The sequence below is a fragment of the Eulemur rufifrons genome, chromosome 18 (assembly GCF_041146395.1).
Source record: "Eulemur rufifrons isolate Redbay chromosome 18, OSU_ERuf_1, whole genome shotgun sequence".
Taxonomy (NCBI): domain Eukaryota; kingdom Metazoa; phylum Chordata; class Mammalia; order Primates; family Lemuridae; genus Eulemur; species Eulemur rufifrons.
This window is the reverse complement of record NC_091000.1, coordinates 55,978,697-56,005,869: the sequence shown is the minus strand read 5'-3', so window position 1 is coordinate 56,005,869 and position 27,173 is coordinate 55,978,697. Positions and strand designations below refer to the sequence as shown.

At 39.2% G+C, this 27,173-nt stretch overlaps 1 protein-coding gene across 1 annotated transcript in view; it reads right to left on the bottom strand.

Annotated features, from left to right (window-relative positions):
* LOC138398835 (uncharacterized) overlaps nucleotides 1-26,931 on the bottom strand; it is a 363,472-nt gene extending 336,541 nt beyond the window's left edge. Inside the window, exon 1 of the mRNA XM_069493287.1 lies at nucleotides 26,867-26,931. The gene's annotated coding sequence lies outside the window, so the exon portion shown is untranslated. The remainder of the gene's footprint in view (nucleotides 1-26,866) is intronic.
* Nucleotides 26,932-27,173: the final 242 nt, after the last annotated feature.

Here is a 27,173-nt window from a genome sequence, read left to right as displayed (position 1 = left end):
TTTCTATAAACATTTATGCAGACTTCTCAGAAATAAAGTAGAAGTCTACTAAGGATTAAAGTCATTGCCATGATTTATAAATTATTTCAACTAAAAATTATAAACTGTGAATTCTTTAAAGTTACTTTTCAATGGGAGAGGTCATTCCTTCCAGAGATAGAGGGCATTCTGTATTATCTCTTGGCTTACTTTAAGATCTCAGGTGTGCCTTCTCTGGGGACATTTTTGCTTTACTAAAAATAAAATATATTTGTAAGCCTTTAAAAAATAATCTATCCTGGTACAGTTGAAATGAGTTCAATTACCCACTGTCAACTCACAACATAACTTATTACTATAAATCAACTACAAAAAGTAAGGTCCAATTATTATTTCATCCTAAAAGGAGAACGAAGGGACAGAACTCAAATATAATCTTGTATAGATAAAATCATGCTATGTATCACTTTCAGAAACCTTTTATTTAGGAATCTAGCATATTTCTCTGCATAGGCTAAATTTCCTTAAAGCTTTTCTGGACAAATTCCCTGCATTCAACAGAATAAGTTCCAATGTTTAGTCAGAAAAGAGGCTCTAGAGCATTAAGATAATTATACAATTTCAACTTCTAAGTATATGTATTTTTAAAATTAATAACATAGTGTACTTCTTTACTTAGAAGGAAATTTAAATTACAAAGAATCTGACTTCCCCAAATTCCTGAACCCAAAAGCCATTAAAAAATAGCCCATGAGCCAAGCAGCTTCACTAAATATTTACCACAGTGTAACATTTCTACAATAGGAAAGTTTCTGGCTATCGTGCAATTTCAAAATTCATGTCCATTTTTACTCTACTGTGTTTTTTTTTAGCATAAAAGTAAAGCATGTTTTTTCTAGTACAAATTATAAAAGAGACTATGAGGAAAGTTCAAAGAAACCTCAAGCATGGTGACTTCATGTTCAAAAGATCTTTCTCATGTTAATAACATTTAAATCTTTACTTCTTTCTGACTCACACACCTCAGACTGGAAGTTCAGCCCTACCAGCTCTTCCAGCTGATCAGCGAGGAACCTGTGTACTCCATTGTCTTAAGCACAAAGTGAATGGCATTCCCTTTAAGCTGGGCAGTTTGTCTAAATATGGACAAACTTCATGAGAAACTGAAACAGGCGAAGGGGAAAAAATAAAATTAGCCCGAATTCCTCAGTGTGAATCGAGAGAAAAATCATGCAATCTCCAAAAGAGTTCTTTAGGTGTCTATTTGATTAGTAGAAATTCCAAAGCCTGAGGTTTTCAGATTCCGTGGGCATCGTTTTCCTCCAAGCATGGATAGTAAGGAAGGAGCTATAACATCTTTCACGACAGTGGCCTCTAATCAAACCCAGCATTCATGCCTGGGAGATGGCCTTTACAGTTTACTCCATCCACTTCAGGCAACTAAATACACAACCAGAGCAAGCAACGCTGTGAATAGGGTGAAAAATAGCCATTGGAGCTGTCTATTTATAACCTGGCTCTGATCTAAAAGTTCCAATGGCACAACCATTCAGACCCGGGCTGTGCAGGGACGGGCAGTACCCAGGCAGCACCTAGCTGCAGGGCTGTGTGGATCCACTGTGGCCTCGGCCTGGTCACTATTCCATGTCACTAGATAGAGGCAGAAAGTGGAGAAGTCCAGACCCACTTGAGTTTCCCAGAAAAATACAACTTATTTTAATATCAAACCCGTTAAACTACATTATGGTCCATTTGAAGGAAGGCAGGTCAAATGACTAAAAATACCTGTTTATTACATTTTAAAGAACGAAAGTGGCTATATCGTTTTACAACATGATCCCATAGAAAATTAAAATAAAAACATATTCATTTCTTTTTGCTTTAAATAGCGTATCCTGCTTGCGTATGTTGGACCCTGGACTCCTCTAGCATCTTCTGAAGTACGAGAGTTGAGTTTTCTCTGTTTATTCAGGTTTCCAGAACTGCTATTTATTACTCCGCTACTGCGTGTTTTCATTCCAGAGGAGTGTGATTGTTAATTTGTTACTGCGAGTTTCTTAAGGAGTCAAAACATCCAGAGAAAAGCATGAACTACACACAGCAATAAAGGCTAGAAAATGTCTCAACAACATAGAAATGACTCACTGCTGAAGATATGAAGGATTAAGAAACATTCTCCCATTCAATTCAGGGTAAATTTCTTCCGATGAAACAAACAAAACAAACAAAAAGCTCAATCCAGTTTTTGACTCAGAAACCAAATTCAGAAAAACGTCTTGGTTGAAATACCCTGTGAAATAGTTTTAAACTCTCTCTCCCTTTCTCTAATCAGTAATGTCAATAATCACTTGCGCTCAGCATGCATGTTTGCCCGGTAGCAACTCCCCTCCCACACTCTTGCCTCCAACAATATTTATGCCCAGATAAGGGAGAGAATCATCTTCATACAAGTTTGACTACATTTATTCTAACATTTGCTTGCACCATTTTAAAAGAAGAGGAAAAAAAAATCCATCAAAGTAAAGCCTAATCATTTCTTAGAGAAAAGACTCAATAAATACAGACCTTCTTAATCAATTCAGACCCAAATACACAATGAACAAAATGCACATGGGCAGGAATGATTGGTAAATATTTGCTTAACTAAAGGCAGCTGATATTTCTCTGTCCTCTTTCCCCCCTAGCCCTCCAAGTCCCTCTTTCCCACGATACCCACAAACATTTTCTTTTTGGTTACAATATGGAACATGATCACCATAGGAAGATGAAACTCAAGGAGGGAGTTTCTTACACTCTGTGAACTAGAAAAAGTTAGAGGAGATTCCCAGTTCTTCCACTAATATTGAGAGATTTTAATACATATATCTTAGTGTCACTGCTAAACTAAAACACTAAAATAGAACTCTTCTTTAAGGATGATGCCAATCATCATTTTTAAGCACAAATTACTAAGACCTTTTGCACCCAATCATACATGACATAAGATAATTTCCTAAGAGGGACCGGTCCTACTTCAGGTGGATCTGTCAAGAGTTCAAGCCATATGAAACGTAATTAGACACTGAACATATTCCCTTCTTGGTCTGAACCAGTGTGACAAATACTATAAAAACTATTTTTTCCAGAAAATAGTTACAGTTTGAAAAACATAGTGGTATTACCAAAAAGCCTTCTCAATTAGTAAGTCATTGCTCTGATGTTATATGTATAAAGATGGTTACAAACATAAATAGTAGCCAAGTCTGTTCTTCTTTCTCTCTCCCACTTCCTCAAGTAAATTATGTTAATTAAGTAAATCAAGACGAGTAAATTCAAAATCTTTCAAAATTGCTTACAATTTTCAAAAATCAGTAAAACCATAAAGGAAACAGGTGCTTTAAATATGATAAAAGAGCAATTCATTTGGGGTCCAGATAGAGTTATTAGAGAAGAGAAATAAATGAAATACACAAATAATTCGAAAGTGAAATTTCATGCCAAAAATTTCAACCATCTCTATCGATTCTTTTAACATGCAAAAGAATAATAACATGTACTCAGTAAACAGGAGTCAGATAAGACATTTAATATAAATAAGAAAACAAGTCCAAATTACAAAGTTTTAAGAAGAAATATAGTTTTAAATTTCTTAAGTACTTACAGAAAAACTTCAAAATGATCAATAAATTACTTAATGAACAGAGTAGAAGAGCTTATATCATTATGTAACACATAATTATGTACTATATATGATATTGCAAACAAGGACTTCCAAAGTGCTTAAAAACACATTTCCTTTCTTATTTACTCTTAACATTTATGAGTCTGTGACGTTATTTATATTACTTTTTAGCAAAGAAAATCTTTTTTTCAGACAAATTACTAATATAAATATTAACTCAATGTGAACACAAATTCAGACTATAAAAGGATAAAAACTAACAAAATTTCTGTGCACTGAAAGTGAAAATTTGTCACAGAGATCATGTCCTCTATTCACCAAGCAGACATGCTACTGGGCACAAAAATAATTTAAGCCATAACTGAGCAAATTGAGACTGCACATTTGTTCATTCATTCAACACATACTTATTCACTATCTACTATTCTACCAAGATGAAGCTGCAAGAGCAAACATAGAGGTTGCTTGGTCTAGAGCAGACCTTCATTTTGCGGGAGCAGGCTCTAAGGATTACAAAGAGCAAATGCCTTGAGCATGCTGAGTTCATCAGAGACAGAAGAGAACTGGAGAAGAGAGCAGGTCCCTTCCCTCCCTGCTCCTTGTTCTTTCTGCCACATCACCCTGGATGCTGAGAAGAGGCAAAGGCCTCCAGTCACATGGAGTCTGACAGGGACACAAGATACCTAAGCGACAAAATGAAGCAATGAATGACATGACACATGAATGACACCAATAAATTAGAAAACTCCAAAGTAAAAAGGTAACACAGTAATAGTAGGTAAAGCATGAATTGCATTTACTAGGTGCCCAGTGCTGTTTGTTCTGGGAGTCTTACACATACTGATTTACTCAGTCCTTGCATTGAGTATAATCCCTACTCTTCAGATGAAGAAACTGAGGCATAGAGAGGTTCAGTGACTTGGCCAAGGTGGTAAGTGGTAGAGCTGGTATTCAAAACACAGGAGGTATCAAAATTCTGGTATACCCAACTACAACTACACACACAGGCACAACCTCCAACAAGTCTAGATCACAGCTGCAGAAGAGCTTGGCACCTCCTTCCCCATCACCCAGCTTTTATTCCTTCAATTTCTCCTCCTGACAATTTAGTCCCAATTGCTAAGGATTCTTAAGGTGCTATCACACTTCCAGGGCTACTTCCAAAAGCCTACTAGAGCTGATCCAAATGGAAGGTTCTTTAGGCACCTCAGCAGAACAAACACCACCAACATCTGAGAAACCCTGAGAGGAGCCCTTGTACAGAATGGTGACCGCCTGGCAACTGAGAACCTTATTTTAAAACCATCCTCCCTTGCTACACAAAGTATCTGGTCCCATCGTTGGTTATCGGCAGAAGCAGGATTAAAAATTGTGACCTCTGTCTTTTCTCTCTCTCACCCTGTTCTCCCAAGGTGTATATTTATATGTTTTGCAAAGCAGCCAAAGGCAAACTTCAAAAGGAGCTTTCCTGTGAGGTTACCAGTAAATGAATAACGGCTGGGCTGGGAGAGCAAAGAGAAAGTGAGTCATGGATATTGTGTTAAATATATAAGCTTTCGCTGGCTTTCTTTGAAATGTTTTCTCATCTAAACTTGGAGCTATTGACTTTGTATTTACTCACCCTGAAAGTGCATCTGGGACTCCGGAGTCAAGCTCTGACATTAAGAATACATTAAAACCTATATTCTTGCGTTCAAATTTTAGGCATTGCCACTTGTAGTACCTATGTCCTTTTTACAACAATGCAACTTAAGTGAGGCAATAACTGAAATGGTTTAACCAGGGAGATGTGGTTTAGCACCGTGATGCAATCTAGCTGCTTCACCCTGGTGGAGTCTCTGACTTGGTGGGACCTATTAACCATTCGTTTACCGAGATCTTTGGGTGTTGCTAACTAAAAGGCCCCTTCTTTAATTATCAATCACAATGGTTATATTTCATTTTCTCCTGTGGATTCCAGCTCTCCCAACTGAGCCCTGACACACTAGGAAGGGGACAAGGTCCTTTGAACATCAATCACCTAGGGTACCTAAGGACCAAGCACTTAGCAATGTGTTTGGCACACAGTAAGCGCCCAATAAATGTTGATTACCTTTCTTCCTTTCTCCCCAAATGAATGAAAACCCTCTTAGATAACCTCAGACGTGGCAACAGACTAAACAGAAGAAAATATTTAAATAAATAACAACTTGGAGTTTCCTTCACAAAATGAAATTACATATTTCTGCATATTAAATAAAATTTGTTACTGCTGGATTGCAATTTAAATTCTAAGACTATAAATAAAAATCCCTTTAGAGGCAGAATTTTAGAAAAAGAACACAAAGCTTTCTGGAATTAATGGGTAAAACAATATATATGGTAAATGTAATATAAATATAAAATATTTATATATGTTTTAATTCTACAAAACGCAGAAGAAGTATTATAAGAAAATTCCCTACCTTCCTCAGGAACCACATATACCAAGACTTTTTATGAATAGCACCCCACGTTAGGATTGTATTCATGCACACTGCTCTTACCTGCAAAAATTTTCCTTCAAGTTCTCCTTTTGTTGTGAACTTCAGTTACTGCCTTCCCACTGGTTACACACAACTACACATATTTTCCAAAAGCTAATTGAAGCATAGAGAAGTTAAATATGATTTATTCAGGGTCAAATCTCAAATCAGTGGAAAAGCGATAAATACAGCCTTTCCTCTACTGAGTGTTCTGGGTGCTGAGTCATATTGCAGGGTGAAGTTTTGACTTTTGATTGTTGTTTTCAAAATTCCCCTGGGCATTAAAAAAGCAGCTCATGTTGACAAGATAGAAAGAAGATGCTTTTAACAAATTTCATTAACATTGCACCATTTTAACATTCCTGGACCTATCACACGTGCCAATTAGTTTTTACCATACACATTTAAAGGCACTGTATAATTGACTCAGATACCTACGAATGGAAGAACGTTCAGTAGCCTAAAATACACGCTATTTTTCCCACTAAGCACAAGTGAATCGCAATGCACGGTAAGCAGTTTGTGCCAAAAGAAATGCTCTGAGTTTAAGGCCTACACTAAACTGCACTAGACCCCATTCTAAGATAAGGCCCGTTATTAACAGAGCCAGGGAAGGGTGAAAAGAAGATTCTGGGAGCACACGATGCATCCAGAAGAAAAAACATCACAAGTGCTGAGCTGCACTGAGAAATGAGGGCACCAGAGTTGTCATAAAAAAAAAAAAAAAAAGGTTAACAAGCATGTGCAGATTAAACAGATAACGAGGGATTTTTTTTTTTTTTTCTTTTTTATAAAAAGGGAGGTCATTCCTCTTGCTTTCAGGACCTTGAAAAATAAACCAGAGCTGCCAAGGGCTGCGTGGCTTTGACTGCCTGGTGAAGACAGCCTTTAGCAGGAGAACCCCAATCCCAGGGAGCTGTTTGTATTTTGCTTTCTGCTGCCACACTCGGAGACTACTTGATCAAACAAATGGGCAGTTTCCTTTTGGTGTCTCTACATCATGAGAAAGCTCATCTGCCATTTAATTTTTATCTAATCATGTGGCTGTTTTTTTCTCTGCCTCTTTCTCCCATCTACCCCCACCCCTCCTACACTGGCATTCTCTGTGGTCAAAGAATCTGTTTCAGTATTAGTGTTCAATATAGCAAATGTCAAGTAAACACTCTACACATTTCCTGTGCTATTTAAAGCATCCTAAGCAATTATTTGTTCTAAAGTATTAAACTGTAAATTTTCTTAGCTGGTGCCAATTCCTATAGTAATAGCTGTCACGGAACAGTACTTAGAATACTCAAATGCAGCTTTTAAATCAGTGACACTCTTATGCTACATTTGCCAAGATTCTTCTAGTTTCCATATTTTGCACATTTCTGAGACAATGGACAAATTGCAACAAAGTGCCATAGGTAGCTCTTTTCTCATATGTGAATCTTAGTAGGCACATTATCTTTCAACATAAATTTTTCTCTAAACAAAAAGAGAAGAGATAAAAGATAAAGACAGACACACATACTCACACTTCAACCTCACTGTCGTACTACTTGTAACAGGCCAAAATCATAACCACTGAAAATATTACTCCATTTCATAAAGCTCTAGGTCATAATAGTTGGTTCATAAAAAGGTCCCCCAACACTAGCTCTATAAAGAGTATATACTATATTTACACATACAAATGCATGCAGCACTAGAAAAATATTAAGCAACAGAAGCATACCTATTTAAATATGTACATGCAAATGACTATATATATTTATACACATATGCCCTGATAAGCACTTTTTTAATATTTCAGAATATTAGGGTGGTACACTCAAATGGCTATAGCAGCACAATTCACAATCACAAAGATGTGGAAACAACCCCAGTGCCTATAAGCACTTTTATGGTTAGCTAGATACGGTTCTTTTTAATCTTATCACTTGTTTTTGTAATTTCATAGCAGTAACTCAAAGTGACATAGTTCTAAATGCTCCATAGCTAAGACTGCATTAAGTTGCCATTTCCTCCTACAGAATTGAACGGCCCTTGGAAAAACTTCCAAGCCACAGAGTATAATCTGTGCCCTAAAAACCAAAAACCTCTTTGTTAATTAAAAAATACATATTTTCCATCTGATGAAAGAATTCTATTATCCCCACCAGGCCAGAACCCATCCTACTTTTTACACACACCATACTGGGTATTACTACTTGCTGAAAGATCACATTAAAGCATTAAGGGACAACAAGGTTATGTTATCTTAACGTGTTCCACTCAATGGTTTTGATTATGTGATGAAGTGCCTTCACACTGGTTACCAAAAATGTATCTCTATTTTAAGAGTCACACTATTTAAGAACCACGTGTCTACAGAGTTAATATTTGTGACTTCTCCTGGACAAGCTTGTGAGAGATGTGTCCACAGGGTCATATGAAATCACCCCTCTTGGAGGTATCTGTTACAATCCACTACAGCATGACTTACTTGGAAGGAGATACATCATTTGAGTGATGCAAAAACCTGCCACCTCACCAAGAATCCCCTATGCTAGTGACTGCACTCCCTGGGCATCACAGCAAGGAACACCCTCTTTAATCTTTGAGGGTGTCCGTATGTCTGATTCAGTCCTCCCTCGTGCTCCAAGAGATGGTGAGAGAAAAGGAAGGAAAGGAAAGGCAAGGCAAGGCAAGGCAAGGAAAAGGAGGGAGGAAGAGATGATAGAACAGGGAGAAAAGAGTGGAAAAAAGGAGGGAAAACAAAATAATGGTCTGGCTAGGGTGCATCTCTGTGTACTTAATTATTAAAAATAATTTAAAACCTCATTTTCCTATAGCGGTTACTCCTGAGTGGGAAGAAAGGTGACAAGATCCGGGAGGGCCACCCAGAGGGCATCCAGTTTGCGGTGATTTTTAAAATCCCGGTGGAGAGTTAAATGAGTATTCACTGAACCCTTATTCTTTATAATTTACATTTGTTTTGTGACTATGCTTTCGTATATACTCAATATTTAGTAAAAACAATTTTTGAAAACAATTTTGCAAGTCCCACAATGACATGGGTGGACAGCAACAAAGTACTGCGCTGAGAGCACAGGGTCTGCAGTTACAATGGCACACGCTGCATCCCAGTCCCCCTTGCCAGTGCTGTGACCTTGGGCAAGCTACTAACCCAGTTACCTTCTCTGCAGAGTGCAGATAATAACGACCTATGTAGGCTGACTGTGAGGATTAAGTGATTAGTACAGTGACTGACACATCCTAAATCCTCACTATGCCGGCCAGCCATTATTATTGTTAAAAGAATAGACTCTCTGCACTGTGAGATTTTTAGAGTGTGTATACACCATTCCTTGTGTTTTTGTTCACAAATCTGGCAAATAAATATTTACCAATAATAATTCATTGAATAAAAATACCAGCAATCGAATTCCACTTTTTTAAATGAAACTCTGTATGACAATATCTAGAGGACGCCCAAACGATGAGAGAAACAAATCTAATGGTTCCATAAGAAAAGTGTGAAGCACTTGAGCACCCTTTCAGAGGAATCTCATTTATATTAAAGCAATTTAGCTGTACCATATATGAGAAGACCAGAGTTTTGCCTTGAGATGCAACTATAAGCAAAATTCAGTGTTAAAGCATAAAGACATTTAATGTTATGTGTATTCAGAGTTCACAAAATAAATTAAGTCAAAGTGTCTTACGGTGACAAACAATAATCATTAGCAAAATCCACTTATCTCTTTGTAAAAACTGTCCCTCAAATAATACAGAAAAGGAAATCAAAGAGTAATCAAAGATTAATTGGTTTGAAACCATGGGCCACAATTCATTCAACTTTACTGTTCTCTCCTAGCGTAATGCCTTGCACATAGTAGGTTTATAAGAAATCAATAGAATTAAGTTGAATGTAAAATGAGGAGGTTGGACAAAAAGATATGTAAGGATCCTCCCAATTTTAAATTTCATGATTACGTGAGTAATCAAACTATCAGTGATTATATCTGATATTCATAGCTAAACTCAAGAATTCACTACTGCATTAATAATGAAGCTAATCCTCTTTCCTTAATTTCAATTAATGTGAGCATAGTCAATCTACCGCTCTTGACTTCAGTGTTTAATTCTATTATCATAGTGTTATAAATATGCCTACCCACTAAGTTTCTAGAAACATAAGCAAACTGACAACTCTGAGGAAATATGTGTTTCAGACCCAGAGCAATGAAATTAAGACATTTCCTCTTTTTTTCCTTTTAATAATTCCTAACCTCCCTTCGGTGTATTTATTAGGCATTAGTTGTTATTTAATACAACAGCTCTCCTGGGAGAAAGAAAGCAACCTTAAAGAGTTTTTCAGGGATAAAAAGAGATCCTTACAACAGAAAAATATCAGAGGTGAATAACCTTTATACTTCATAGCAATTGATATCCTAATAAATGGAAATACATTTTTAAACTCATATCATAACTGTAGCACCAGCCAAAACTGCATATATTTTATGAGATACTGATTACTCATAAGAACAAAGGAAAATCCAAGTTGAAGGAATAAATTCCTCTCAAAACCACTCACCCATGTGTCTGTACTTATGTCACAAAGTGTTCATGGATTTGACGTATATTCTAGGTATAAATCCTCTTTCCAGAGAGGAAAAAAACTCCTAACCTGCCACATTCCAAACTGAAACAGACTCATCAACATTTCATGTATATTAGAACAGCTCCTAAAAGCCATTAGCAAAGTGGAAAATCAAAAGACATAAAGATTGCAAAGTCAAAATACAATGTTCTTTAATTTTCAGAGGCACGTGCTAAGAGACAAACTTTCAGTTAGAAAAGCAAAGGCAAGACCATTGCTCCTTCATATAAACTGGCAAATAAAGTATGTACGCACAAAACACCTGGATTTGCTTTCCGGTTTCCTTGCCAGTGACTTTTTTTTTTTTAAGATTAGCTAACAGTCAAACAAACCTTTAGAGCAATGAATTACACATAGACACACAGACACACTCTCACACAAAAGAGAGCAAAGCTGATGCTATTTAAATATCATGAAATATTTTCCTAACCATGCACAGATGGAAGTACAGACGTTTCTGCCAACCGCCTGGTTCAGAAACTTTGCTCTATTTTTAATTATTTGGTTCAGAGGACTCATTTGTGATTAACTTCTGTGTTGGATGGCAAAGTAAGTAAAGTTCCTGACCCACAGCAAAGAACACAGAGAGAAGCTTAATTATTTTTAAACAGCGAATGTAATATTGTAAACCATGTGTACGGACAACTAATTTGTCAAAGACCAGTTGATGATTGTTGCAGTTTGAGGCTGTAGCGTGTATCAGCACAACAGAAAATTCCAAAAGATCTTTAGTAAGTGACACCAACATGAATTTCTTACTCACAAATAGATTTTCATCTTTGAGAAATAACAATGGAACAAGAAATAGAAAGGAAGAAATTAATAATGTTGTAAAGATTAATCTTATTAGTGCAAGAAGTTTCAGTTTTGACTAGGAGCAGTGCATGGAATGCCAACAGCTTTAAGCACAGGAAATGGACTCGGACGCAAGGAGAAGTTGGTCAGGAAACTCAAACCATAGTGTTCAAAATCACACACTAGAATTTTAGCTGAGCAAAATGAAATCCCAGAAGAGACGCAGAAAGAGAAACGATGGTTCAGCAATAAGACAGAAAAGATGGTCAAGGTATGAAATGAACAGGTTGGAACTGTTTTATAATTTTAAGGGCTGTGTATTTAAAAAAAAAAAGTGGTTCCCAAGTAAGAAAACAATAAACCCAAGTGGAAAATTAGTATAAACACAGAAAACAAAGAAAATATAAGGCATCCAGTTAAGAATCTTGAAGGTACAACGGGGCTAAAACCTAACAGAGACCTGTATTCCTAGAGAAGCTTTCTCTTGATCTATAATCCTAAAATTTTAAGACATTCTGTATTTAAGTCCTTAATGTATCTGGAAAACCTCAGAGTCTACTGAACCACAGGCCACAGAGAGCCAAAATATTTCAGGAGTAATAGTTACTGCTAAAAATTACATTTGCAGTGAGTCCAGGATCAATGCCAGAATGACCTGGGAATTTAAAAACAAAACAAAACATTAAGCACCTACTCTCTCCTTGAGGAGTGTAGAAATGGAGACTAAAACAGAACACCCTTTGCAGGGAGCCCTTGATGTTGAAGTTCAGCTCCTTCGACCAGTACTACTGGCCATTAGCTTTCAGCTACATCAGTTGACATGCCTGACCCCTAGAAGGACACATTCATATTTGTGGACAATTACGGAATTTCAATAATTGGAAGCAATTCAGGGAGCCATCATGCGGAGAAGAAAAAAGGTAATCTGCTCCAGAAAGTCCAAAAGAAAGCTGACTTCTATTATATACATACATATGTATATATATGTATATATATTCATAGTCCTCCTCTATTATGCAAATAGGTGAAGTATGTGTATGGGTATGTATATTGGCAAGAGACTAGAATTATAAAAAAAACAGATTTTTTTTTTTTAAAAAAAGCACATCTACGACTGAATTATTTATAGTTGCAAATGGCTTCGTAATACCAACCTAGTATGATTACTGCAGGCACCGGCCATGGCTTGGAATGGTTATTTCATCTAGAAATGTTTCCATTTGCTGTAACACTAGCCACTGTGATGGGATTTGACCTGGTCTTTGTCCATAAAACAATCCTATAAGATATGTAAACATGAATTCAACTTTCTTTAAGTCAAAGAAAGCACAAATATGGTTGTCAGAACAAGAACTGCTTTCTGTGGGATACTCTAGTTAAATGAAAGCTATTCAACTTGAATCAATTGCTGTATCCATTCTCCAATACACAGCAGATTTATATTTCAGAAGGTTTTTGACAGAGAACAAAATGTTACTGAAATATCTCTTCCATTCCTTTTGTCCTACATAACATTCCATGGGCTGAACTCCCAACAAGGGGCATATATTTGTCAGCTTCTGTTTGCACTCGTTCTATTCTAGTTTGTCTTTGTTGCAAATTTTCCATTTTGACCCTTTCCTGACAAAACATTAATACATACTGTTGGGTTGTGTTACAACTTGTAATAAAGAAAAAAAAAAAAAACAGACATTTTTATTCCGTACCACCTTTAAGCACCCATAACTTTTTAAAATAAGCCCTGCTATTTAAATCAGTGATAGAACATTTTTTTATGTCTGCTTATGTAAACACTAGAAATCCGGAGAGAAAATTCTTCCAATCCAACAATCCACACATTCCTACACAAAACCAATCACTTGAGTATTTAAAAGCTAGATCTGTGGTGAGAGACAGGCTAGAACTAGCACAAACAAGTCTGTGCAAGATGAATTTATCCTCCACTGCCTCTGCTCCAGGTCATCCCAGGACTATGCCTGTGGGCAAATGCCAAGCTGGAAAGAATGGATTGGTGCCTTTTTTCTAGCGCATTTGTGTAAAGGACTCCCCAAGAGCTCGAGAGGGAGTCGCTGCTCTGTAAGTGGCAAAAGGTGTACAGCAGCAAGCTGATGAAGCAGAACATTCAGCATCATGCTGGCCATTAACGACTAAGCCTGCGCCAGCTCAAAGCCAGTTGGAAAGAGACTTCAGACAATGGGAGAGCTAAGACATTGGTTCTCAGGGATGACGTCCAAGAGGAGGTCTCTGAAGCTGGGTGTCATCCTTTAGGGTGGCCCAGAATAAAATGGTGACACATTAGGCCTCCTGGCGAGTTCAGAAATACTTTGAACGGCAAAGACACCAAGTCCCGAGGACTTCCAACGAAGATCTTGGGGCAAGAAGAGATGTCCACCAACACTTTCTGTTCTGGGACCTGTCAGAGAGAAACATTCTTAGCTATTCCATCACCAAGCAAAACTCCCCGCCAGGCTGTAGCTCCTTGACTCCTGGGGGAAAAGCTGTAAAGAGATTGAGGGACGCCTAAGAGAGAGATGGCCTTTGTGTAGTTTGCAGAATCACTAATGAGGCTACCAGATATAAAATCTGGCTTCAGTCAAGTCCAAAAGGGAATCAGATTCTAAGTATTTCTGCACCTAACAGCATGGTCACCACCAAATTACTTCTGCAAAGACAGAAAAGGCTTTGTAACAGTTAGTATATACATCCTTCTAGTATCAGGAGATGGACAGTGTTTTTTACTAAAAGATTAACCCATAGATATTGCAGTGCAGTAGATTCTTAATTATCATGGAAGCAACTCCTGTTTCTGGGCTCCCTCTTGCCCAGCAGGCATACAGCTGATTCACACGTGGCTGGATGAGCTTCCTCTAATCTCTTCTGCAACATCCAGCAGAAAGATAGTAGGGACCTACAGACAGGGAAATGATCTGACAGCACTATCTTCCCATCTACACAGGAAAGGGCTTCTCAGAGAAGGCATCATATTTCAAGATTCCATATGTGAGATCAATTTGATTTCCTGATGTTTTTAACCTTGCTGACACGGGTGCATTAAAGGAAATACAACTCAAAAAGCTCAACTTTAAAGGTGCAGTGGCTGCAAAAGGGAAACCACTCTCCACCCATCCATCAAGTTTAGGCCTAGGCACTACAAAAACACGCAACACCTAAATTTATGATGAAGCTGTTTTAAGGGGTAACTAGGAATTGGATATATTCAAGAGACCGAACTCTTGCATTTCTTTGCCTTCCCAGTTCCAACTCAAAATTGCTCTGGTGGGCCAGAGTCGTATCTTTTCATTCTACAACTTCAGAGACACAACTGCCTAATTCCTAGTGTATCTTAGCTGTACAAGGTGATGGAGAAGACAGCGAACTACAAGTCAGAAAACCAGGGTAACGGCACAGGATACATGCATTTCTAGCCATTGAAACCTAATAAATCAGTCCACCTCTTAGGTTCTGTTTTCTCCCCTAGAAAATGAGGATACTTTCTACCCAAGAAGTCATTACGACTATCCACGGAAACAATTTGTTCAAGGCACTCTGAATTCTGTGATGTGCTATTATCAGTTGAGGCAGACCCGTGACACACTAACCACTGCACAAGGTCTGGATGACTGTGGTTCTTAAGCCTGTAGTGACTGCATCAGAGGCTTAGACTGCAAAACACCATCAAGAGACGAGGGTAGTTTTGACTAGTCCTACAAGAGAAACAGGAAATAGGTCTTTCATCCCAGTAAAGTCTTTGAAGACCCTGGACACTTAAAATTAGAGAGTTAAAAAAAAAAATTTTTTTTTTTTAAGACAATCATTTTCTGAAACTTCAGGGCAAGAGGTTAAATTAAGTGCACCATTTAGAGACAGAAACTTTGAGATGAGCCAGGTCACCAAATGTTCTCTGCACAGCAGGACAGCAAACAGCTAGTGTTTGTTCATTTCCATAGATTAATAACTCTCCTTCCAGGTCTTAAAAACGACATGAACTGTGACTTCCAGAGTTGAGTCTGGAGGAGGCTCATATACTACCGGTAAGACCCATATTTCAAGGTTACACTCAGAAATACTTTCCTTCATTTTACTGCTGCTTACTGCTCACATCCTCCTCTTCTAATCTCTAGGATGATTGAAATAGATCTGCAGCTCGCTGGGAGGAAAAATAAAGTAAGTAGTCTTCATCCTTTTATATCTGTTTACACAGATTGTTAAAATAGTACTGTTCATTTGGATGACGCTGAGATGGGGGGAAAAAACACAACCTGTTCCTTCTGAAGAGTAGACAAAGGTACAAAGGGTTACCGAGGCTTAAATAGAACAGGGAAGCCAAAATAAAATACCAAAATTTGGGCTTAGATGCTATCATCATATTTCCTTCAAATTCAATAGAAAGCAAAGTTTTATGGAAGGAAATTTTTCAAGTAAATAACTAGATCATTTTTTTTTCTTCTAGCATTATAATAATGGATAAACTTGTCTTATGGGTCTATGACCACTTATCAAAGAAAAAACCCAAACCAAATCAAACAAAACTGCTATCTTATGGAAAGTATCAGATCAGTCACCAGAGAGGCAGCAGCCGGGGGAAAACATTCTTTCCTAGATCCTTATATAAAGGCTGTCTCCCAATAAAAGCCACAACTCAAGGTCATACCTCTCCCTAGTCTGGGTTGCAGTGACCCAGGCAGCTCCAGAGGTGAACTGGAAACGGGGAAGACAAACCAAAATTCATCCAGACTCCTTTCTGCTCTCACTTGGAACCTGCCAGAGCAGAGCAAGGTAGAAAGTGCTCCGGGGGCCTCCTGTACGGCGGTGCTGCCCTGGACGAAGGGCCCAAGGCCTCAGTTGCTAATGGCAGGCCTTTCCACCCCTGCCAGAACCTCTAACAGGGTCTGACATATTGTCTAGCATATGTTCCTCACTCCAACGACCACAAATGGACACCCTCTACCTGGAAAAGGTGTCCTCACCTACCACCACCAAGGCAACTTCTAGACGAACCCATATGCAAGATGGAGGAGTTGGATGACCACCTGGCTGGCCAACTCAAAGAGGCACAGACATCACCTTCGGAGAGACCTCCTGCCCCATTGGGCTCATTCCTCATAACCAGGGTTATGCAGGGGGGTTTCAGGGTTCCTCTAACCCCTTCAAATGGTTCCCCTTTCCCTGTGGTACTTTACCTGAACCTGACCAACCTCACTTAGAACTCCAGAGCTACTCTCTTCCAGATCAAATCCTCCTTGGGATAATTATCTCACCGGGAACTCTCGCCTGAATTGGAGAGTGGGATCCCAAAAGCTCTTAAGGGAGACTGATCAAGGCCAGAGAAGACATGAGAAATGTGAACCGCAAATTCATTCATTCATTCAACACAATAGCTGCGTTTCTAAGAATCTTTATGCAATCCAAATTCAATACGAATTTTTTCAATGTGAAGAAAGACGGTTTTAGACATTCAAAAACAAAGCCATTTTACCTGTATTAATTTCAATAGTGTTTTGTGTGGTTGTCAATGCAGTACTATCAAACTTAAATATCACTGAGCAAATCCAGCATTCTATTACATATAGCTTTCCTTCCAGAAAATTCATCATTGGGCCTTTCTTTATCCTTTCTCCTTAGCAGAGGCTGCTTACACATTTTTATCACCTTTGTCACCCATTGCATGATGCACAAAGCACAAAGTCAATTAAACAAACAGGAGGCCAAAGATTTTTCTGCCACTGTGCTCCACTGGACCCCATGCTGGTTCCAGAACACACTTATATAAGTCACGGTCCATATTAATAGATGGAATCACATCCAATTTGTAACATAAAAATAAACATCATAGGGGAAATATCTGTATTTATTGCAGGTTTATTATATGTTATAAGTTGAAAATGGTGTGTGTTTAGGGGGGCAGGTTCCTCCTATCACTGAGCTGGGAAAAGGGTTGACAAATGTTATGAAGGGGGAAGAATAGGGTACTATGGGAGGCCAGAATCTAGTCCAAGGGCTCCCTGAGGAAAGGACTATAAGCTGAGATTTTAAGAATGAGAGAAAGTTAACCAAACATGGGGGAGGGAGGTGCTGGGTTCTAAGGAGGGGGAACAGCACGTCTCAAAGCTGGGACATACCAGAGAGCATGGCGCTTTAAGGAGGAAGTGCTATTCCACCGAAGTAGAGCAAATCTGGGGCAACATGAGAGTGATAAGGATGGAGACATAAACAAGGTCCACAAAACCTACAGAGCCAGTTTAAGGATCCTGGATTCATACTGAGGGCCATGAAAAACCAGGGGAGGGGTTAAGGAAAACAGAGATGTGAGCAGGTTCTAATATTAAGAAATGTTCATTTTGGCTTCAGACAGAAAAATGGGTTGGACCAGAACAACCGCACCTCTAGAGAGGCCATTGAGGAGGCACATCACGTGCCAAACCTCCCAGCCCAGCTGAGCCACTCACCCAGGTTCAGACTTTGACATCACACTTCCCCAAAACTCAGTACCTAGGAAGCTGTTCCCAGCCTCCCACCTAAAGTGCTATCTCCAGGGAAGAAGTACAACAGGAAGGGAACCAGAGTAGCATCGTGCCACTGTAGTTCCAACATGGATGAAAACCAAAGCCAAGGAGCCCAACCCTCAGCAGGGCAGCGTGCTGGGTAGGATAGCAGGATTATATGGCAGAAGGTGTAAAGACCCCAACCCAGGATGCTTGGAAAATGGTTAGACTTTGGCCAGGCCTGAAACTCCTGACTGATCTCTCCATATCCAAGTGAGGGAGGTGGCCAGGCATGTTTCCACCCACCGCTCCTGGGGTAAGGCTTCCTGAGAAACATACGGTCCAGCGATGGAGGACAGAGAACTCCAGCACTGGGCAGAAGGATGCCACAGCCAGGAAACTGGCACAGGTGGGCCAGGGTCAAGGACTGAGGAACAGGTGGGAGGAAAAGGGGAAAGGCGACCCATGGAAATGGAAAGCACTGGGATTTCAACAGGGAACGGTTTCCGAGGTGAGCAACGAGCAGAAGAAAGTGAGAGCTATTCCCAGCAAAGCCTGTGGGCCAGCCCATTGCAGAATCTAAACTACGGTTATCTCACTTCTCTTCTTTCCAGATTGGCCCTGGGTACTCAAACTTTCGTACAACAAAAAGTATTATCATTGAAATAAAAGAAAATTGGGCTGGGGAAATAGCTGCAAGAAAAATGACTTTAATAAAAGATTAAAATCTAGAACACATAAAGAGCTTTATACACATAGATTACAAAACATCAAGACTCCCATTTGCTAATTGTAAAAAGGACAATTAGTAAATAAACATAGGTGGAAATGTTATATCTCTGAGACAGATCAAAAGAACGCAAATTTCAAAACCAGAGTCTATTAAATTAGCCAAAAAAGAGTAAGTCCCACAATTAATCAGGCTGAAGCAAGACACATTCCAATATCATTAGTAACAATGTAAATTGGTACAGGTCTTTTACAAAGCAATTTCGAACAAGCCTCCTCTACCTTAGTAATAAGCCTTCCGATGCAAGCCTGTCCTAAGTAAATAAGACTTAAATGTGCAAAGATACTGAAGTTTTACAATAGTAAACAATTAGAAACAGCTTGAATGTCTAAAAATGAGAAGAAACTTAAAATAAGATAAAACAGCTTGACAGAACGTTATATAATCCTTGCAAATTATAATTGTATAGTCTAGGTTGCAAATGAGAATGTTTATGCTAAATGAGAAAAGCAAAACTGAAAAAAGGATATATGGTACATTGTTAAGAACTAGAAAACAACACATGAAAGTGAACTTGATTTATGGACTGGGATGGTGGAATCAAAGGGAAATTTTGCTTTTATTGGCTTCCCTTTACTGTCGTAAGGTTTGGGCAATAAATGCTTAAAAACATTGTATTTCTATCCGTCATGTGTGGTGAACAGACGCCCTTTTCCGTGGAGGAGATTAACCAGAGGAGAAGGTCATGGTCCTGGTCAGTGGAGGGAATCTAGTCCTTCCCACATCTCAGAGGTCCATCTGGGATTCACGCCCTGCCCCTGAGGACTGGCTGCTTTGAGGGGCTTCTCCTACCCTGATTATCCCCACAACATAACACTTTCCTTTGTTCTTATTTTCTTTCTCCAGCCGTGTGTGTGTGTGTGTGTGTGTGTGTGTGTGTGTCTGTCTGTCTGTTCTGTCTGTCTGTATGTGTGGGGAGGGGCGCAGGTGCCTTTGTTTTATTAGTTACTGAGATATCTACGATACACTGTGTATATAAATAGTAAGTATGCATTTAATCCTTCCAACAATCCTGGAGGTGTTGTTATCATCCCCATTTAACAGATGAGGAAATTGAGGACCACAGATTTAAGACATGTGACCCAGGCCACACAGCTTAAGGAGCCAGAGCCAGAATTTAAACCTCAATCTGACTTCAAAGCCTTCGCTTTTACCCACCCTTAAGTACTGCCTCTTCCCTTACTCTCTGCCTATGAAACAAACAAAATAAAGCAACAGAACATAACAGAAACCTCTCAAATGCCACCTCTTCTATTTGCACGAGCTGCCTAAAGAAACTATTAATTGCAATGAATCAAGAGGCATCAGTATGAACTGCTTATAAATTAACCCAAAAGACAAGGTAATGCTGCACATACTAATTGGGAAAGTTGATGCAGAAGAGAAAAGGAATTACCTAGAGACTAAGACCTGCACCTGCAGGTAAAACCAAATGACACCAAAAGGATTTCTACTTGCAAATTAAAAGCGGAATATGGCCCTTGATACTACTGCTTAGAAAAACAGAGCTTCTGCACTTATCTTGCAAAATATAATTCCACAATTAGCTAAAAGATTCTTTCCAGTTATAACGCATTCCACCTCCAGAAATGGTTATTGTTTGGGGAATAGTAGCAAGAACAGTAAAAAGGAGCAGAGGAAGTATTCAGGTATGAAACTAATATAGATGGGGTGATAAATGATTTTAGGCGCCACTTATGACTTACTCTATAAATAATGACACAATAATAGCTAAAATATAAATTCTAATTAAATATAAAACCTAACAAAGTCAAACAACAGCAAATGATGTTTGACAGAAGCAAAGGTCTTGGGGGAGCTGAGAGGAAGAATTACAATAAAATCTATTCATGGAACTGTACAATGTCAGAGACAGAAGTGGCCCAAGGGATCAGTTCTTTCAAACTCCTTGTTTTTTTTGTGGACAGGGAAACTGAGGACCTGCAAGGAGATAGAGTGAGTGGCCCAAGTCACCCCACAGCAGGGCAGGAAACAGAAACTCAGCCTCCAAACTACAAGCCCAAATGCTTTCCACCATACCACACTCACGCTGCAGTGCACTAGAAAGCTACTCCATTTCAAATCATATTTGTTAAAAGAGCATTAAACATTCTATAAATATTAAATTCCTCTTTTTAATAATTTTCTAATGCACGGGGGCATATTTTAAAAAGAAGCCTGGTCTTGATTTCTTTTGGAAAATTGCACACAGCTCAGTTTTTAACCTGGTATTGAGTGAAATATTAACAGGCCATATAATGGTTTCAGTGTTCCTTCAGTAGAGCTAAACAGAATTCGAAAAACATATCCCCCAGGCCTGCAGTGGAGTTTTTGGAGCACGCATTAAACTCCACGCTCTGCTCAACAAGCCCATCGCTGTTAAGTAACTCATCAGAAAATAAAGAGGGAATTACCAAAGGGGAATTGCCAAGCAATTAGTTCTCTGAAGCAGATGACATACAACTGTTGTAGGGAGGAGCTTCCCAGTTAGTCATATGTCAGAGTCAGAGCCTACTAATCTGTAAATAAAAATGCATCACATATGATTACAGCTGTGATGTAGGCTGGAGCTGCCAGGCTAGGGCACAGATAGTAAATCTTGAGTCCTCTTCTCAATTTCCATGTGTCTGTAAAACAAGAGACGTTGCCTCTGAGGACCAAAAAAAAGAAAAAATATCCTCAGTAATTTTCACTCAATGTAAAAAAGACAATCTGGCCTTCTCTAAGCGGGCTAAGAGAAAAGTGATCTTTCTTCTCTATCATTTGGACATGAATGAGCTAAGGTTCATTCACGGTTGCAACGAAGGAGAGAAAATGAGACACGGTTGCAATGAAGGAGAGAAAATGAGACCGGGCATGAGGGGATGGGAGTTCTGAGCCTCCAATGGCCACCCCAACTACAGCGTGGCCTCCTTTCGCTGCAGGTTTTGTGCTCAGAGCTTGCATTCGGTGCCACACCACCACCTATCACACTGGAGAGATAAATGGTTCGTATCTGCCAAACCTTGCAAGCTGAGCAATGACCCACTGAAGTTCTTTTAAGAGTCAAAAGTTCATCGTCTCGCTGGGACTCCTGATGCCAAGCAATATTTAGAGCCAAGTTAAGCCAATCCCCTGAAACAGATAAGCATACTGCCACTGTCATCATTTTCTTCCATTAATAATTATTGAAAGTGCGTAGGAATCCCTGGCCGGCATGAGGAAGGCTGAAAGAAAGGGAGGAAATACCACAAAGACTGCCTGCATGGGACAGCCTGCATCAGAAAGCTCATGTGTGACTCTGAACAGACAGTCAGGCATCAGAAAGGAAAGTTCAGCTGGGCAAGGTGGCTCATGCCTGTAATTCTAGCACTTTCAGAGGAGGATCACCTTCAGAGGAGGATCACCAGCCTGGGCAACATAGCGAGATCCCATCTCTACGAAAATAGAGAGAAATGGAAAGCTCATCACCCTCAAGGATCCTGCCCTGATCTTGACCTCTGAGAGTATGTTATACCTGTGTTATGGCTCTCTAAACATTATTCTTGAGCATGTCCTGCCTTCTGTATCAACTGTAAACTTCTTAAAAATAGGACTCAGGGCTTGAGAGAAAATCCACAGCCACAGCTAAAAGTATAGGCTGAGATCCAAGCATGACTCTAGCATTTAACAGCTGGGCAGCCTTGGGCAGGTTACCTACCCGCTCTGTGCCAGTTTCCTCATCTGTGAAATGGAGATAATAACGGTGCCTACCTCAAAGGACTTCAATGAGGATTAAATGAGTTAATACTCAGAACCATAAATGTGAATTGTTGATCATCTCCATATCACCTACCGGCCCTTGCTGGCATAATGCCTCACGTACACGCTCATTAAACAACTACAGAGAATGACCTGGCCCTGCGGTTGTTTTCTCCATCCCTCCTGACCTTCTGTCTTTGACGAAAGTTAGGTTAAGTCACCACCTTCATTCTGAGCCATTTTGGGATCTACAGACAGCCCATCTAAATAACTCAGGTCCAAAAAAAAAAAAAATCTTAAATAATCCTCAAATTTTCTCTAATTATACTAAAACAGACTGCTTATTAAAATCAACACAATCAGGTAATTTCCAGCCTTCCCCTGTACACTTTGAGCCATGAAGTCTTAGGCTAACTTTCCCTCCAGAGTCAAGATTCATCAATTCTATATACTTTCTTTTCTATAAAGTATAAAAGAGGGAAGCCAAATTGTTCAAAAGAACTGTGCCTAGTAGCTAGGTAGATACAGTATATATGTGTGTGTGTGTGTATATATCTACCACTATGTAGCTCACATTTAAGAGAGTCCACAGAAAGCCTCGGGGAATCCTCTAAAGTTACAAAACACACCCATATTAATGTGATTTATCAAAGTACAGTCAATGAAGTGCCACAAATGAACAATTGCTACAGAGTCAAGTAGATGGCACAATGTGATTTATGCATATCACATGAGATGAATAAATCAACGGTAGGGAAGATCAAAGGAAATGCAGGAATTGTTGTTAATATGTACAGGACTTCACTGAATATCTTCTTAATAAAACAGTTTAGAGGAAAATAGAGGGATCATTTGTTTAAATGAAAAGATACTGCATGTGCTGAATTTCAAAAGCAGCATTCATTTTCATACACACACATATTAGAGTTAGCTAAAATTAGCTCAAGTTCCTATTTTTTTAAAGGTCTTAAAGGAATAAAGGCTTCAGCAAGATTTCATTGAGCTGCAGTTCAGCACTGAGTTTCTGGGAAGACCCCCAGCGGCAACCCATGCATCATCCCAACTCCTCCACCCACCAGGTCTTACAAAGACGAGGCACACGCAGGCAGAGCCACAGCAACGTTCAAGCTACTCTGAGCTCTCACCATCTCTTTGCGTATTCTACACCAGCTGATGTCATCCCTGAATTTAGTTATCCCCTCCTGTGGGTCAGACTTTTTTGCCAAGGCACAAGAATCCAAAGCCTAATTTCAAAGGTCACGTTTATGCCCATGACTCCTCCAAATTTATCTCCAGACCTGACCTCTCAGTAGTTTTCCTCCCACACTCTCTACTATCTGTCCTTCTCCAGAAACTCAGATTTCCACCAGCACCTATGTTTCAGCCAAAAGGGCCTGGTCGGTTACATACCATACACTTGCTTGTTAAGTTCCAGCCACTTAAATGGGCTTCCTCCTGCTCTATCCAGCCCTTCCCACAGAAATGCAATTCAGCCGGCAGAGCTCAACGCAAGCGATCCCTCCTCCTCAAAGTCTTTCCTGATCACTCCTACTCAGCATCACTTTTCTGAATCCCTTCACTGTTAGGACACTCATAGAACCCCATTCTGCTGTGTACTTGTTATTTCGGAGCATTTCTTCTTCCCCCTGCCTGACCATGAAGAATATAACCTCCTTCCGGCAGCTCTTACTCACTTTCATTCCCACAGCACCATGCAGTCGTTTAAAAAAAATTCACAATGAAAAAATGAATGAATCATTTCTTTACATAAATAGGGACTGTGAATAAGTTAGGTCATCACTTGCTACAGCTATATCATATTTATAAAATAACTAGAACCAGAAATAATTGTAATCTAGGTTTTTTAAAAAACTGAATGAATAGAACGAGTACAACATGAATGATACTGTTTCCCTGCCCACAGTTTAGCCATCAATCGTGAGGACTGTAATGAGGTCCTTATTGATGCAAAATGTTTAGATAATGCTTATAAGCTTCCTTTAAATGCAATCACAGAAAATGTCATCTGCTTAAAATTCAAGGTGACTTTGCACTACTTTGTCAGTAATACAATGAGTATTCATAAGGCACTTAGACGTGCCTAAGACACTATAAAAACCTGGGTCTCTTCTCAGTAAGCTGCACATATTGACCAAAGAGATTCAACGTTTTGCTGCCTGTTTTTTTCACAATGAAATTCTTGAGATACTCTGTTATCACAAATGATGCTCTTTAAACACCACAGGGTAAAAAAATAATTGCATGTATACTCACCCCATATGCAATTAAACTATTTCCCAAAAAATCTAAATGTGAGGATTTTCTGCCTAGCAAATAACTGTTAAAATGGGCAACACCATGAAGAGATAAAGTAGCAGTTACACACCCCACCCTTTCCAGTCAACTGACACTTACAGATCTTAAGAGGTTTACCTTTGCATGTCACTCCAAGTTATTCTATTTCCACTTAAAGAATACCTCTCTAATCCACAGCCAAAAAAATGTAAGGAACCCAGTTTCATATATATATAATGTTTTTGAGAATGCCTCCCTCCGCCACCTTGTCCCCCACTGGCATGTTTTTGTCTATTTTTTTCTGAGGCATAATACTTGAGTCACTCAGGTTTTTGTTTATTTTCACTCAGACCACAAGTAACTCCATTTATGCATGCAATTCTTCAGTTCATCCTACAACAATATAAAAAAATACATACACATCCTATCACAATAACAGAGTAGTGATAAATTCAGAACTTAAAATTCAAAAAAATAAATAAAAGGCCCATTGGCTTTGCAGAGCTGCAGATGTCTACAGGGTTGGTCCAAAGACCAAGGTCCAGGGATATTGACTTGCTCCTAGTCACGTATGGTCCAGGAGCAACCATCACAAAACGCAACCATTAACATACAATCACGCTGTCAGGAGATAAGTTGCACGGTAACAAGCATGGTATGTATTAATAGATCACAAGCCACACACCAGGCACTCTTCTAGTTACATATATTATTTCATTCCATCCTCACAGCAGCTCTATTAAAAAGGTCTAATATTATCTCTATTTTACACTTGAACAAACTGAGGCACAGAAAGGATATGGGACTGCTCGAGGTCAGAGAGGCAGCTCCAGGTTTTAAATCCAGACTGGCTAGGTACAGAGCTCCTTGCCCTTGTGTCAGATGCCAGGGAATTTATGTGTCAGTCAAGTGTAAAGAGAGAGCTCTTCCTTTAAAGAAATCTGGTCAAGCATTTTGGTAAAGCAAATATCCGCTTCTTGACAAATGAGTTCTGAAAATCCAAATTTTTAGATGTGAGGTTTAGTAAAAATAGACTGTGCTTTTCACCAAGTAAGGATATAGCACGTTACTTGGGAAGAGCTACCCGTAGGCCACTCAACCCAGCAGTTCCCAAACCTGTGGAGCAACAATCCCTAGGCGATCAATGATTCCAGGAGACCACACAGGACATTTTGATTCAGGAGGTCTAGGGTGGAGCCCCAAATTCCACTTTTTTAAGCTCTCCAGGTGATTCTGTTGCCCAGCCAGGCTTGGGAACCTCTTACCTATTCTATCTTCATAGCCACAAGCAGGACTGCTTCCAAGGCAAACAGAAGTTAATCCCCTATTTCCTATTTCATAATCTCCCTTGATTGCGTATACCCCTGTTCCCAAACCCTTACTGCCCCAAGTTCTAGCAAGCTTCCATCTCTCTCCTGATTTCATCTGAGGCAGCATCCTCTTGCCCTGTCTTCAATAGAGAACGATGAGTCATCCTCCTTGCATACACCCTGTGTATGCATGACTCCCCAAGCCAGAAAAATTTACTGTACATGAGGAAATCAGGAAGTTGTAAAATCCAAACAGACACAAAGAAATTCAAGAAACAAATACTGGTTGCCACTAAACAAACAGGTCTCTGTTTCACTACGCATGTACTATACTACAACAAAAACCTAAAATGTAAAAACTATGACTTAAAATAACTGGTAGCATAACATTCTTAATCGCATTAAGGAAAGGTGACAATTAAAACGGTCAGACTCAAGCCCCAAACAGCAATAATCGATCACCATGAAGTCAAATAAATTTCTTCATGAACCAAATAAATTAAACCAAAAAGATAGCTACTTTAATCCAAGTTTTAAAAAAAAAAAACTACCTTGGCAATTTCTCTATTTCCTACACAATACGGTTTGCAAAGAAAATTGCCTTCAATAGTCAATAAAATGCTAAAGCATGACTAGCAGGCAATTTTCCAGGTTAAAGACTTTATCCTCAGATAGAAAACAGGGAACGTCGCAAAACTCTCACCTGACATGTGATGCACTTCCCTGTAGTGGCAGTGGAGGAGGAGACTGTTGCACAAGGATGACAAACAAATCTGCAGCTTGAATGGACCACCCTGGCGATTTGTTGCACGATGCTCCTGCAGTGGTTCAGGGAGTGCGGGAGAAGAAATCCAAAATGAAAAACAAAATAAACTGCTTTAAAAAATAAGTCCACCTTAAGCATCTATGCATTGAAATACGAACTTTAAGAACGTCAACTTATGCATTTTGTGATATAAGAATTACACAGATCCCAGCCAGTTCAAAAGGCAGGTCTGGTTTTACTCAAC